General features: G+C 32.8%; 1 pseudogene; it reads right to left on the reverse strand.

Moving 5' to 3' along the window:
• Window positions 1-1,285: 1,285 nt before the first annotated feature.
• LOC110739612 lies at window positions 1,286-5,133 on the reverse strand (annotated as a pseudogene).
• Between the last annotated feature and the right edge of the window lie 11,477 nt (window positions 5,134-16,610).

Below are 16,610 nucleotides of genomic sequence, written 5' to 3' on the forward strand. Positions count from 1 at the left end.
TTTATATTATATATGAACAAATATTATGTTGAAGCATATACATGCATTTATATTTATAATTTTCAGCGTGGATTTTCCACCTCATCAAGTTTGTTACGATTTCTGTTAGAATAACAAAATGTTGTTACTAGAATAGCTTCATGTATGTATAAATATTCTTCTTGGTTCTTCTTTCACTTTAACTTAATGAAAATTATCTTCCCCAAATTTCTTCTCTCTGATTTCTTCTTCTCTCTCTTTCTCTCTCTATTTTCTAGAATCTTCTCTAATACTTGATAAAAAAAAGACTAAGTTTCTACATGGTATCAAAGCTATTAGGTGCTCGATTCTCTTGATTTTCTCTTGATTTTATGAGATTCTTTAATTTTTCTTCTGATTTTGAGGTTTGATCGAAACTGTAATGGCGGCTTCCAGTAAATTTGGAGGAGTTTCTCATAATTCGAGCGTCAATTTTAATGACCCTTACTACCTTACGAATGGAGATCATCTAGGTATGCAACTTGGAACGCATGTTCTCACTGGTTCTAATTTCATTAATTGGAGTAGTACTGTAAATAGCATTAATTGCAAGGAATAAGCTAGGGTTTGTTGATGGTAGTATTCCTACACCTGATATTGCTAGTCCACATTATAAAAAATGGTTGAGAAATGACTATATGGTGATGAGCTGGTTGTTGAATTCTATGGAGAAAAACTTAGCATAAAGTTTTTATTCATAAATTCTTATGCTCGATTGTGGAAGGAATTATGGGAGATGTTTGAACATTCAAATTTACCACAATTATTTAAGTTACGTAGAAATTTGACACACATTCAACAAAATGATGCTTTGTTTGCTGAGTACTAAGACAATTTGAAGAGAATTTGGGACCATCTTTAGGTTCTTGAAGGTTTTCCTGATTGTAGTTAGGTGCTATGAAGCTTTGCTTATGTAGAATTTCGAAGAAGATTCTTGAGAATGATCAGAGGCAAAAGCCGATGCAATTTCTGTGTGGCTTAAACAAAAACTTTGATTAGTATAGGGCTGTAGTAATGATTTTGGGGGCCATGTTCCAAATCGAAAAAGGGGCCTTAAATAATGTGAAAATTATACAATTTTTTTTATCTATAATTTAGGAAATGCATAATTTCCCTATATATACATAACAAAATGAAAATGCTTTCATATAACAATGATATATTCAATTACGCAAAATTAAATTCAGATATTTTATTCATGTTGATAATAGCAACTAAATAGAATTCAAAGGCTCAAAGCTTATATCAACTTAACTTTTATTAACTTCTATTTATTTAAAAGGTGATATTCACTAACGCTCTTTGAGGCAAAATCATCAATCAAGTCTTCATATTCCACTTTCTCCAGATGATTCTTCTCAATTGCTATCATCACCAATCCATAAAGTCTTTCTTGTAGCATCGTAGAACGAAGGTATGACTTCAATAGCTTTAACTTTGAAAAACTCCTTTCTGCAGTTGCAACTGTCACCGGAATAGTTAACAAAATTCTATACGTAATAGTTGCATTAGGAAAACAGTCCACCCGTTTCAAAAATAAACCTCAAAATATCAATAGGTCCTTTTATGTCATTGGGCAAAATTTCTTTAAGCAACTTCAACTCCACACATAATTCATTCCCATAAATATCAAATTGTTCATTAGACATAAGTGCATTTTCAAATTTCAAACAAGAGGACTTCTATATGCGTCGATTGAAGCGCGCCTACGTAAGCATGTTGTGAATATGCTTGGCAATCATAGGAAGTGGGGTTTAACGTTATACGATAAGGGACAATATAAGTAGGGATCCGCCAACAAGTTTTTAAGGAACTTGTAAACCATTCACGGATCATTTAAGGCAACCACGATAAGGGACAACAAAAGGCAACAATGATTGACCCGTGAAGGTTACACCTAATTCATAATCCATGAGATTACTAAATCCATATGGTCATGAACCACGAATGAAGGATCGGGGATAATGGTACGAAGTGAGTCATGGAAGTCAACTTCGCCCTTATTGGCCCCTACTAGATTCTTATAGCGAAAAATATTTCTTGCGATCTCAAAGACATATAAACAAAGATTCGATTTGCTCCAAACCAGATTAGGCTAAATTGGCTGAATATTAATGCACACATAATTCTAAATATTTGTGACAACTTCAACTAATAACAAGATTAAAAAGGAACCTAAATCGATCGTCCAAATTATCTTATTAGTCGTGATTTTCAATTACAAATTTCCTTTAAACATGCAATACGGTGATCAACAATACAATAGAATAAAAAATAATATTGGAAGCAATTTAACCATAAAAACATAACAATTAATATATGAGAATCTTAATGAAAATCGTTAGTAATATAATAAAAATAACAGGAGCATGATGTCTTGCTTTGATTGCGTTTGCTTGCAACTATAAAACAATAAACGCGTTATTAACTTCAAGGAAAATAATAATTAAATTCGAAATTAAGAACAAATGAGTTGATTTGGTCAAACCCTCAATCGGTTCTACTTTTCACGTCTTGGTTTAAGTATAGAATTTCGGGTATAGTATGGACTCCGTGGAGTGCTTGAGAGAGGTATGGTGACGTTACAAGGGTCTTGCTTAATGCATAAGTATTAAACTATCTCCATTGGTGAGACTCAACTTTGAGTATTGAAATACAAAATGAGTTGTTTTTTTACCTTCAATGGTGATACCCAACCCACTTCTCAATTTAGCAACTCATGAGAAGTCTAATTTCCCAATGGTGAGACTCTCTAAAGTATACTAATGTCACTTTCAATTTATAGCCCACCAAATCCATATTGTAAGTTTTTCAAAAAAAAAAAAAAAAAAAAAACCTTATATAAATTACAAAATATATTATAAAATTGATAAAGGGCCCACACTTTTTGTCAAATGAGACTCAAAGTTGAGTATCTAAACTTAGCAACTTTCTTTTGGAGTTGCTAAGTTTAGATACCAACTTATTGGTATCCTTTGCAAAACATACTCTCTTTCTCCTAAAAAAACTCCCTCAAGTCTCACCATTGGAGATGGTCTTAAGGAGAGAAAGGAGAATAGAGGAGAATGTGTGTTGGTGCACCGAAACTCGTAAATGAGCCTTATATTTATAGGCAAAAATGAGGGAAAACAGTTCGGAACCCTAAAATGAGTCGTCGTTGAAAAACAAATGTACAGCAACACGACATGTGTACCTTGTCAAGGCACATTGTACCGTATCACGGCACATTGTACCGTGGTGCGGTACTTAATAATATATCGTTGGAAAGATCTTTAAGTGTGATTTCTATTCCAATTGGAATTAGGTCAAAATCTTTTGTAGATTTTATGATATGGCTGTTTTAGTGAAGGGGTGTTGGTTTTGGGCCGAGTTTTAATGTTTTGCTCATATCTTCTTCGTTTTAAATTAGAATTGGGCTTATGATGTATCGTTGGAAAGATTATTTCAAGGTATATTAAAAAAATTTAGATTTGAATTAAATCAAAGTTATGGGGCCAAAAAATCAGTTTTGCTCGGTTTTGGGTTGTATTCACGAAAAGAGAAAAATAAATCATGGTTTAGGAAAATGGGATAGGTATTGGGTTGTTTTAGGTTAATGAAATGGAAAAGTGCTGGGCTAAGGCTATGGTTTAAGCACTTCATGGATTCAATACGCAATCCTACCAATAACGGCGATGAAAGGTTGTTCATCATCGGGTTTGGATTTTGGGAGACATTTTTAGGTGTCTACAACTTCAAACTTAAATCATATGAATAAGAAACCAAAAACACTTTCATATTTCCTCAAATTGCTCAAATATTTTTCAAAGAGAACTAATAGCTTGATCAACAATGTAAAGAAAGTAATCAACTCTAAATGATTCTTCTAGAGATATAGGAGCATTTTATGAAGTGCGTGGATTTTCATCAAAATGTTTTTTTCTTTGAATTTTATGTTTTGGGGAAACGTAGGATCAATATCCATTTCGATAGCAATTTCTGTAGCATTATCTAAAGCATCATAAAATTCAGTTTCTCTATACCCCTCAAAAAAAGAAATCAACCCTCTTTTTTTTTTTCTTTAGCCATATCAATAAGAATATCCTTTGATTGTAAAAGCTTGCTTACCAAATTAATTGCACATAGTATTTCATACCAAATTATTATGGCAATTAAAAACTCAAAATCACCAATCTCATTATTTGCTTAGGATTTGGCTTCACTCTATATATTGTAATACTTATCATTACAATTTGCTACTCTAAGTAAAGCTTCTCGTATATTTGACATTTGAAATCTAATAGCCTTAACACTTTCAACACGAATTTTCCAACGAGTAGATGGCAAAGACTTATTAGTTAGTCCTTTTGCATTTTCTTTCAAGATTTTCCATCGCTTAGTAGAAGTTGCAAAAATTGTATATATACGTTCAATGACTCCAAAAAATTCTATAGCTTTACTACATGTGTTGGCCATATCACATAATGTCAAGTTTAAACTATGACAACCACAAGGAGCATAAAAAGCATTATAATTTAAATCAAAAAATTTCTTTTGAACTCCTTTATGTTTTGATTTCATATTAGATCCATTATCATAGCCTTTTCCTCGCACATCTATTATATCAAGATCAAGATTTTTCAATTCAATTTGTAAAACATTAAAAAGCCCTTGGCCAGCTGTATTATTTACATTCAAAAATCCTAAGAAAGATTCCTCAATGCAAACATCATAAGCAGAGACATTCACATATCTTAATATCAATGACATTTGCTCTTGATGGCTAACATTGGGAGTACAATCAAGAATTACCGAGAAATATTTTGCTTGCTTTATATTACTAATGATTTCATTTTTCGTTGTAGAACCAAGCAAAAGTATTAACTCGTTTTGAATTATATGACCTAAAATATGAAATTGAATATCATTATTAGTAATACGCTTGACATGTTCTTGAATAGTGCGGTCAAACTCGATCAACATTTCATTCAAGCCCAAAAAATTTCCATTACTTTTTTGGTATAGTTTCCTATTTGAACTATGAAAGGCTAGATTATGCTTGGCAATAAATTTGACAATTAAAACAATTCTTTGTAACACTTTCTTCCAATGGTCTTTTTCTTTTTCAATTAGCATTTTACACTAGTACATAACTAACCTTAAGTAAAACCCAAAAAATGTTACATAAAGGGTCAAAAGTGTTATTATAGACAATAGGTAACACTTTAGTGGGTGATACATCCGCCCATGTTCCCTAAGGTCTTATGTAACACTTTAGGTAACGTATGGTAACACTTTTACAAGTGTTACTAGAGACCCTCTTATGTATCACTTTTTTATTATATTAGTATCATTTTTAAAGTGTTACTTTTTTGTCCTTATGTAACATTTACTTATCTTTTGTAACATTTTTCAATTATATAGTAACACTTTATCCAACATTGTGTATCACTTGACGAACTAATGTAACACATTGTTAATTATTAGGTAACATTTTTCAATCATCTTTTAACACATAGTAACACTTTATTCGACATTATATATCACTTTTTGCAAACTAATGTAATACATATATTATTTAAATATAATATTAACATGTACAACCATAAATGAGAAATTAACATATGCGATAGCCAATATTTTGAATAGATATAATTTCATAGCTTCTTAAAAAAGTCCATATACACCAATTTTTTGTTTGGCTAAACAATTTAATAAATAAAATAAAAAGAAAGCCAACTTCGGCCTCTATTAGACCACCAAATTTACAAAAACAGAAAAAGCAAAATAAGTTAGCAGTAGTAACAACAAATAGCAGCAGCAAGCAATAACATCAACTAGCAGTATTAGTTGATAGTAGCAGCAGATGGCAGTGACAGCAGCAGGCATCAGTATTAGCAATAACAACAGCATGCATTAGTAACAACAATAACAGCACGCAGCAGCAATAACAGTGACATCGGCAGCTACATATATGCAAGCATGTTTCTTGTGGCATCATTACTTGCTACTTCAATCCTTCATCAATCTTGATCCATTTGATCCTACATATGACATAAGTATAAAGTATCTTAATAACTAATGTCTATATAATAGAAATCAGACCACTATTTATTTAATCTTTTACACTATAGTAAGGAATTTGAGTTGAGAGGGGACTTACTAGTGACAACTTAAATTTCAAATCTTATTGCTTTACAAGTCTTATAATGTTTCTACACACAATTAAGTTTTATTCCTAGTGTTTCTGAACTGCATTGGCACAAATTATTTAATTCTATTGCTACATGCTAAGTCCTTAATTGCTCTTATATATTAACGTATTACTTGGTATTTATTTTAAGAATTTATCAAATAATAAACTAAGTGGAAACATACCTGACTTCCTCACTGAGAATCTTGTAAACCCTTTTTCTTTCATTGCTTTATTGATTGTCAAACAATTCAATATAAGTAGAGTAACTGTCTTGGAACTGCTTCCAGGGATCCTTCAGGAAATAGCTTCATTTGTTCAGTTTCAAAACTTCTGCTAGAAAGATCCAAAAAAAGGATTGCTTTCGTTGAGGTAATTTTCTATAAAAGAAAAGAGGATTTTGTTATTCTTTTCTAATTAACTTACTAGTTACTATTTTAAATTCTATTCCTGAAAAACGAGATTCAGTTGATAAAAATCATTTTTTGTTGAGTTCAACTATAGCAAATCAGTTAAATAAACCAACTTTGTTACCCTTGCAATGAAAGTGTGGACAATAACCTAGCTCTTTGCTTGAGCACATCATGTACTTCACCGAAGAAAAAGATCGAAAGACTTCATTACACCAGTAGCAGCTTGTGTCGCTCTCTTTGTCCTACTTACAGCTGGTTTTCTTTCAATTTTGGTCTACATAAGAAGAAATAAGCAAAGTAGGAAAAATGTTGATATTTCTCTCATTATTTAATTAGCCATAACACTGTTCTCAAGAAGATAATAGCTGGATCATTTCATGCAGAATCATCAATAATAGAACTATGAAACCTCTAGCTATAACAAACATACCAAATCCGACTTAAAATGAATAAGTTATGGCCAACATACTAAACCAAGCCCAAACCGGACCTAGGTCCACCTTACCTACGACCCAATGATCATGTGGAGGGTCCAATACCTTAATCTCATTCCTAAACCAATTAGGATTCATTAGGAACTTCTAGAAGCCTCTAGAAGGTTCTAATCTATCCTTTTTGAAAGATAAAGATCAAAGAGTTTGAAATTGAATAAAACTCCTATTTTTTAAAGTCATTGTTCTATTCGAATTCAAAGATGTTCAGATATGATTTTCATGCCTCATAATTTTTATCCAAATATTAAATGGTTGGATTGAACTTGAAATTATCTTTCCAATGATATATCATAATCCCAATTCCGAGCTATAACGAAAAAGATATGATCAAAATACCAAACTCTATCCAAAACTGACACCGTTCCACTATTTCAGCCATATCTTTTAATATAAAATTGATATCAATCTGATTCTAATTGGGATGGAAATCAGACTTCTAGAGCTTTCCAATGATATGTTATTTATCTCATTCCGATTTATGGATCAAAAGATATGATAAAAACAAAAACCGCAAAAACTACTGTCCATCGAAAGAGTTTTATTCCTATTCGAATTTGGATCTTTTGCTAATCTTTCGACCCTCTTTTTTCTTATTAATAGAGGTCATTTCACCCCGTTTTCTATCATCAACAAGCTTGATCACCAAAAATCATCATCTAATCCCCTCTCTCTTTAAGCTAAAAGTTTTTCTCTCTTTCTTAGCCTAGCCTAAACACATCACAACACCTTCTTGACATCACACACCATACCTCCTTCACGAGCTTCGAATACTCCAAGCCAAGCTCGAAGTTGCCTTCGACCTCGACGTGAAAGGTTTATAGTTATGAGGGTTTAGTCCCAAATCTATATTTCAATTCTTATTTGATTTATTTGGTTTATTTGATTTAATCTTTCTTGAATTTACTAACATGTGTATTGTTTTGATAGAAAGGGATACGAGGCGTCAAAGTAAGTAATTTGATTACTTAATTATTCCTTTGATATAAAAATCATGCTTATAATATTATTTTGATTCCTAGTATCATGTTTAGGGTATGGATTAATATTTCTAATATCATGCTTTCTAGTATTATGTTTAGGCTAAAGCTTTGATTTTTATTATTTAGTGACATGCTAGGGTTTGTTATTAGTCTGTTTAGTATCATGCCTAGGATTTTGCTAATTATGATTATATTGATGATGATGATTGTTGTGTCAATTAATAATAATTATGTTGCTTGATTATTCTTGTTTATGGTTATTGCTTGATCATGCCCTTTTTTGCAGGTTTAAAGGGAATTTGTACTTGAAATCACGCCTAATAAGATAATTAATAATTTAGGCTTAATATGATTTCAATTCAAGTGATCGCCAATAATAGATTTATTTGTGCACTAATAATCAATCAATATAGATTAAATAGGTTTAGGGCTAACTTGTTGTATGTATGTTGATCGAAAAGCGCACATGAATATCATAAGAATTAAGTAGAGGCCGATTTAGGGCGGGTTCAATCTCTTTTAGGTTGGATTCGTACCATCATCCCTGAATATCCAGTCATGGTTCTATATTTTTTTTATGAAAAGATATAGTGAGTTTGATCATGGGTAATAGGTTTATGTTAGTACACTATAGTACTAAACTTTGTAATTAGAGTAGTCTAATTGTTTTCTTTTTGAGGAATTTCAATGAAAGCGGGTTTCTCCGCCATATATTTAATATAACGGGCAAGAATATAAATACAACTCAGCACAATTTCTAATAAATATGGGCAACCAGTTAAGGTAATGTGTCACCCCAACTATACTTACAGGCAACAAACTAATATTTTGTGGCCCAAAAGAATTAAAGGGCAACGCATTTCCCGTGTCTTTGCCCATAATTTGTAATATATAGGGCAACGAAATCAATACTTGTAGCTCTTTCTACTACATACTTTAGGCAACACATACAATCTCGTCGCCATTGATAACAAATTTGTGCAACAAAACGTTTTTTCGTCACCTGAACAACTCATTGCCCAAAAGTGTTTTTCTTGTAGTGTAATTATCAAAGACACCACCATTGTCCATATACCGACTTCTTATAAAAAAATAAAAAAAAATCTCTCGCTAAAACTATTACTGACATCTATCATTTTTTTTTCCTTTTCATAATGTTTGGAAAAAATAGATTAATTATACATTTTCTTAAAAGTTTTTATGATTTAATTGACTAACTACACAATTTCCTATAGAGTAAAAATAATAATAAAAAAAAAGGTGGATGGTCTCTTTCATTTTTCTTTTTGAAAAATTTATAAATATTAAGTCAACCTTTTGGTCGCCTGCTTTTATTACGTCAACCTTTTAATTATTTCTAAACACGTCAACCTTGTAGTACCATTAACTTTTATTATGTATTTTTACTGGTTACCTGATAAACCCTTAATATTGTTTAACTTGTGTGATGGAAAATCTGACTTGGCATTTTAACCCCTAAAAAAAATTAAAAATTGTCATTTAATGATGCCAACTCATCAAGACTATACTCCAATTTTACTAAAAAAAAAAAGGACTAGTACTATACTCCAATTTTGCAAACTCACGGTTCCTTCTTTTCACCATCTTCCTTTCATCATCATACTACTACTCCATTAAACACAATACTATACAATTCTTCCTTTAATTTGTCTTCATTCCTTTAAACACCTTATATTCTTCTTTTCTCTTTAAACTCCATTAAAACCCACTCCATACTCCAGGTGGTTAATGCAGTAGAAGATGTTTTGAGAATAATTTGGCAAGTTTTTAAGGTTAGTTTGCAAAATTAAATCTCCTATTTTGTGCGTTTAATGTGTAATTGGTGTAATTGTTGGAATTTTATGGTGATTGCTTCTTTAAATTGCAGAAATTGGGAATTAACTAGGGATTTTTTAAATTGAGGGAAAAATGGGAATTAGGGATTATTACTATACGATTGTAATTTACGATGTAAAATAAAGGGAATTCAACCAAGTAATATAAATTGTGTGTTAATTTTTATTTAATTAATCTAATTTGAAATCATATAAATATCAATTTAGATGAAAATGGTGGACCAAATATTTGATACTGTGACATTAAGTTTAGGCATGGTGGTCAGTTTAAAGTGATGGATAATGAGTTGTTGGTGTATTTTGGAGGAGAAGGTAAAACATTTTACCTTGATCCTGATGACATGAGTTATTTTGATGTGGTTGACTTGGCTAAGAAGTGTGGTGGTTACAGCAATGTGGATGAAATTTCATACTTAGTGCCTGGGTTGAAATTGGAAGATGGGTTAAGGAAAATTTTTAGTGATAGTGAAGTTGTGAAAATGGCAAAATTGTTGTGAAATTTAAGGTTGTAAATGTGTATGTTGTGCATTTAGATATGGACTTGAATATGGCTTCCAATCATACAACAAACAGTCCCCCCAAAACATAACCAACCCTTTGCAAATGAGAATTGAGTGATGCAAACGACGAAGCTACTAAGGCCTTTACTACATACAAACCAGAGTTATTTTGTAGGGCTTTCTTATCCACTATCATGAGGTCATATGCTATTACCAATAACATGGCAGAGACTTTTAATGGATACATAATTAATGCTAGAACCAAGCATTTGATTTATATGTTGGAGGATATAAGGGTAGCACTAATGGAAAGGTTAGTTTCTAAAAGAAAGCACATGGAGAAGCAGACCTCAACCTTTGCCCTAGAATTCAAGCTATATTAGAGAAAGGAAAGACCAAGGTAGCTTATTGTGATGTTATGCCTTCCACAAACACTTTGTTCAATGTTAGGCATAGCTTAGATCAGCTTAATGTAGACTTAGAAGCTAAGACTTGTACATGTAGAAAGTGGGAGATGACAGGAGTACCTTGTTGCCATGTTGTCGCATGTATATTCTTCTTACACAAACAATATGAGGATTATGTTGACCATTGGTTTACGAGGGAGGATTATTTGAGATCATATGCTGGAAGCAGACCACCTTGTGCTGGGGAGAAGCATTGGCCGAAGGTGAACGTGAGGTTAGACCTCCTGTAATCAAGGTGGGACCAGGAAGGCCAAGAAAAAACGGGATAAAAGATCCATTTGAGGATAAAAAGAAACTTGGGACTTTGAGAAGACATGGGATGGAGATGACTTGTAGTTTGTGTAAGGTCAATTGGCATAACAAAAGAAAATGCCTAATGGCAGTCAAATTGGAAGTGAGGTGACAGAACCAGCACCTAAGAAAGCTAAGGGAAGGCCTAAGAAGAGCACTACAACATCTTTGAGTCATCCTGAATCCACATGTACACCTCAGCCACAACCTACTCTAGAGCACTTCACCACTACCATACACCCTACTCAGATTGGTAGAGGTGGGAGAATGATTTTAGGTGGCCAAGGATCAAAGGGGAGAGGAACCAGAAGGAGAAGAGCTACAACTAAACAAGGTGAAGTTCAGACTCAAGATTTTGGAAGCAATGGAAGGGGTAAAGGAAAGGGAAGGGGTCAGGGTCGAGGCTCCACACATGCATGATATCTTCATTTGTAATTTATTTTTATAGTTAAGATCATCATCTAACAACGTAACTTGTTCATTTTCAAGCGATTCCAGGTGGAGTTGGTGTGTTTTTTACAAAAGATGAAATTCTAATGACCAATGAAAGCTTCTCATTAATGCATATATTATTATGCTCTACTTTGTTCTAATTACATTTGACATATATGTTTGGTTTTTTATTCTTTCTTTTTTTTTTTTTTTTTTTTTTTTTTTTTTGTGTGTGTTGCAAGCAAGTGGTAGAAGAGGCTCCGGAAGGGTTCTGACCACTCAATCAAGTCAAGTTTGATAAAGATGCTTCTATTATTGAACTTATTTATGTAATAAACTAGTTTAAGTTATTTGATGGACTTGAGTATGTTATACACTTAAGAGATGTAGACTTATTTTATTATAACATATTGGTAACCTATTATTCAGTATGAATTTCTGAAAAATCATGACCCTTGATTTGTGAGAAATCATAGTTTTAGATTATTATTAATATATTATATACAATGAAGCTTAGCAAGAGATTGAATAAAAAAAGTCCAAGAAGGCACATACGTGCCACTTTAAGGCTCATAATTATTCTTTGTTAGGTTCGGGTACACAAATGCGTTCATTGCATCAAAAAATAAATAAATAAATAAATCAAACATCATTCGTCTTTTGTTTTGAAAAAATAAATTTTAAACGTAAAAAAATAATGATATTACAAGGTTAACGTGTTAAAAAAATAATCAAAAGGTTGACGTAATAAAAGCGAACAACCAAAAGGTTGACTTATTATTTACATATTTTCCTTTTTTGGAAAATTACATCACCTTTTTACCTCCACCTAATACTCCACATAAGCAATTAACCCGCTTTTGCAGGTCATTTTCTATTTTAACATAATAAAATTTAATGGTACTACAAGGTTGACGTATTTAGAAATAATCCAAAGGTTGACCTAATAAAAGCGGATAGCTAAAAGGTTGACTTAATAATTACATATTTTCCTTTCTTTTTTTTCCTCCTATATAGATTTTTTTACAAATAATCTCCTACATTTTATTAATGATGGTATGAGTTTGGATTTTTCACTCTTTATTAATTTTTTAATTTTTTCATAATAAAACAGAAACCATTAAATTAATGTTACATTTATTATTTAAATTTTATTTTAATTAAAAATAGAAATAAAACTACTCAATCATAAAATAAATAATTAAAAATTGATCTAATAAAGAAACCATAATTTCTTGTAACAAATAAATAAAATATAGAATAAAAATAATTCAATGAATTAAAATAATAAACCCAATTCTAATCTAAAAATGATTAACAAAAAAAAAATAAGTGCGTTTTCTGTGTGGCTATCCACACCGTGTGACCAGCTAACACACACAAAAACACTGACCGAGTAACCCCTGATTGAATAACCCTTAACCGACCAAATAATACCTGACCTGACCAACCGAGTAACCCCTAACCAAGTAACCCCAACCACACGGTGTGGCCAGCCACATACTACCTCCGTTTTTTTTAGTTGACACCATTTGACTTTTACACTATTCAGAAACTACACTTTGACTACTTTGTGTTGTGACTTATAGCTATGATAAAACATAGTTAAGTGAGATCTTGTTTGAATCGTCTCATTGTAGATTTTATTAATATTCACTTTTTATAATTTTACAATGTCGAGAATTAAAGTATTACTCGTTAATATAGTGCATTGGCAAGCGCGATATATAAAATAAAGATGTCAACTAAATAAAAATGGAGGTAGTATGAAACTTTATGAAATAAAATATGAAAAGTAGCAACCACATAAGTGTTATTATGAATGGTCGATTAAAGGCGACAAGTCGAAGTGTAGTCGACAAGTGCTTGTGATGGTGGGAAGACGAGGCCATTGAAGACCTGTTGTGCACGCCCAAATAAGCAATTGTTGGCCAACCGACGGGCTGACAAGAAGCTCCTTAATGACTTGCTCCCGTGCTCCGTCGACTTGCGGGCTCTGGTCGTTCGCTAGTTCAATTGGTCGTCTTTCAGGGATTGTATCTCGAGTTCTAGGAAGTGCATGAGGGCATGTGACCTATCATTGATAAGCTCTTTAAGTCTCGTTTCCAACCCCACTTGATTCACCTCAATAAGATGTATAAAGCTCAAGTTATAGTTAAAAGAGTGAACAAAGGTTTGTTTTTGACACTTCATTCATCAACGTCTTGCTTTGTTTTCAACTCAAGTTCAATTTCGAAGACACTTCATTTCATGCATAAAATTCAAAATCAACACCCACAAACATAAACTTTTCAATCAACGAACTTAATCCATCGACTCTTCATCCAATCATCCGAATCATCTCTAAACACTACGATCGAAAGCATCTAAATAAATGGACAATTTATGCATATGTGACCCTAAAAAACGACTTGAAGACCTAAAAGCAACTATAAATGTTCTTATACATCCTATATAAATATGATTCATCAACCACATGGTCATGTGAATCGCTAAGTAGTTGTGTAGACTTCATGGTCATGTATCATGAACTACATGGTCATGTACCTATTCGATCACATATTCAAGGCCTATTCCATCATATATTACACACATACAACGCACGGGATTAACCTAGCTATTCATAAATTAGCAGCACCACATATCACTTGCAAAAAAAAATTTTATGGAAATGGTTTAGCATAGCAAAAACAAGTTGATGATAGTTTAACTATGCCATGAGTAACATATCTTTAATGTAGTGTCCCTTCACCCATGTCTATTATAAGGATTGTTTGCACCTAGATAACAAAACAATGTCAACTTTCTTTCTAACCAAAAGTCATATGCCTAGGTTTTGATAACAAAGATTTATGCACAAATAATCTATTTATGTTTTTAAGAAAGTAATTATTATAGGTATGGTAGTTCTCATTATTTTTTATCGTCATTGCTAAAGTATTAATTTATGATAAATGCCTATGATTTAGTTTTAAAAAGATGGAATTTGGGTATCTAATAGCTAAGAACCAAATTGAATAAGACCTCAAATTTAACAGAATTGTCATATAACCACAAAAAATCCAACAAAACTCTCCTAAAAGATAAAAAGAAGAATCTTCCATATTAATTAACTAGAGATGATCAACTACAGCCCAGCCCGCTAACCCGACCCGATCTAACAGAAAAAATTGGTGGGTTTGGATAAGCTTAAATATACATTTTTAGTTAAAGACACGAATCTGGCCTGATAAATGTCCAATGAGCCTACTTAGGCCCGATACGCCTGTCACTTTTGGGTGGTTGGGCATGAGTTATGATATTAAGGCCCAGCACAACCCAATTTTTTGATCACCTCTAATATTTAGGGGTGGCAATTCGGGTCAGTAGGTCTGGTTCGGGTCAGATTTCGGGTCGATTTCGAGTTGTGCTTAGAAACTATCAAAAATAGTGTAAAACTGAATATTATTACAAAATATGAAATTTAGGTCAAATCGAGTCGAATTCGAGTTATTCGGGTTTGGGTTGGGTTGGGGTCGAGTTTCTCTCATTAACTTCAAGTCGGGTCATGGATTCCCAGCCCTACTAATATTAACCCAAGTTTTACAGCTTACAAGATCATAATACAACACTCATGAAAATTGGCAAAAATGCGAATATCATTTAAGTATGCCCTTGGAGTTGGGTGGATTCTCGAGCAACCTTACAATACAACAATCCGTGTTATTTTAGCTCCTACCCAATTGGGGCACAAGCACGGCGAGGAAAAGTAGCTCTTCGACACTTTTTCTTGCGTTTCTTTAAGAGCTACTTTTCCTCGCCCTGCTCATGCCCCAAGTGGGCGAGCTCGGCCTGGGGCACCAGGTGAGGTTTCAGGGCAACGGAATTGGCGATTTTTGAACTTTTCTTCAAAACTTATAAATGCCCATTGTGCCTATTCATTGCTGACATATACAAAAGACGGAGTATTCTGAAACCCTAAACACAATAAACAAAATATCATTCCTCATGTAGATATCTGAGAAGTTTTTGAAATAATTTCACCCTTCCATTTGAGACACAAAGTTGGAAGGTAGCTGTGTTATCCCGGGAACCAATCGTCATTGAGAACCACAGATCTGTGGTGGTAAAATGCGTTTCTACAACTCCCGTAAATCGCATCACAACTTATTTGAGATCTTTTATCTTAGTATAGCATATTTTCCTAATTCTCTATCATTTTTCATACCATTACGCCCTTTGCATCTCTTCTTCATCATATGAAAATGTTCCATGGCTATATCAAGATATAATCATTGATTAGTCTTCTCGGAACAAAAGCACTTTGGTTCTGAGGAATGATTTTACAAAAAATATCTTTCAACCACCAGACTAAACACCTTCCGAATCCCTCCATGTAGATTTGATCTCCGACTCTCTCAACCACACTTCCACCTTCCGAATCCCTCCATGCAGATTTGATCACCTCCTTATATCCTTCCTCCAAATGCCAACAAGTTTCAAATTTAAAGCCCTTTCTTTTCTTCTTCTTTTTCGCTTGAGCCGGCTAGGTAGAAAGAATTATCGATGCATGATCCAGTTTAAATCTCATAAGATGTTTTACAGTGGCCTCCAAGTGCACCTAGAATCCAAACCCAAGAATTATTTAGATCTTTCACGCACCTGGGTTGAAGGCGTTTTGCCTCGTTCCCAAGTATACCAATCACCGTCCGTGGCGGAACCAGGGGAGCGTGAGCCATGGCCTCCCCCCTTGGTTATGGTTATTTATTAGATTTTGCAAATGATTATGTTAAAGTGTATCATAACTTAGTTGGTAATAGTGTTAAAGAGATCTATTTTGGAGGTCTCAAGTTAAAACCTTGCTCCTTACAATCTTTTGAAGCTTTTATTATTTTGCAACACTACATAGTTTACTATTTTGTATAATAAGGTTATAATACAACTTTAGGCATTAATTCCCTTTTCTATATATTTCGAATTTTTTTTTAAAAATAATACTTTCTCACCC

Source organism: Chenopodium quinoa, unplaced genomic scaffold (assembly GCF_001683475.1).
Source record: "Chenopodium quinoa cultivar QQ74 unplaced genomic scaffold, ASM168347v1, whole genome shotgun sequence".
NCBI classification, from domain to species: domain Eukaryota; kingdom Viridiplantae; phylum Streptophyta; class Magnoliopsida; order Caryophyllales; family Amaranthaceae; genus Chenopodium; species Chenopodium quinoa.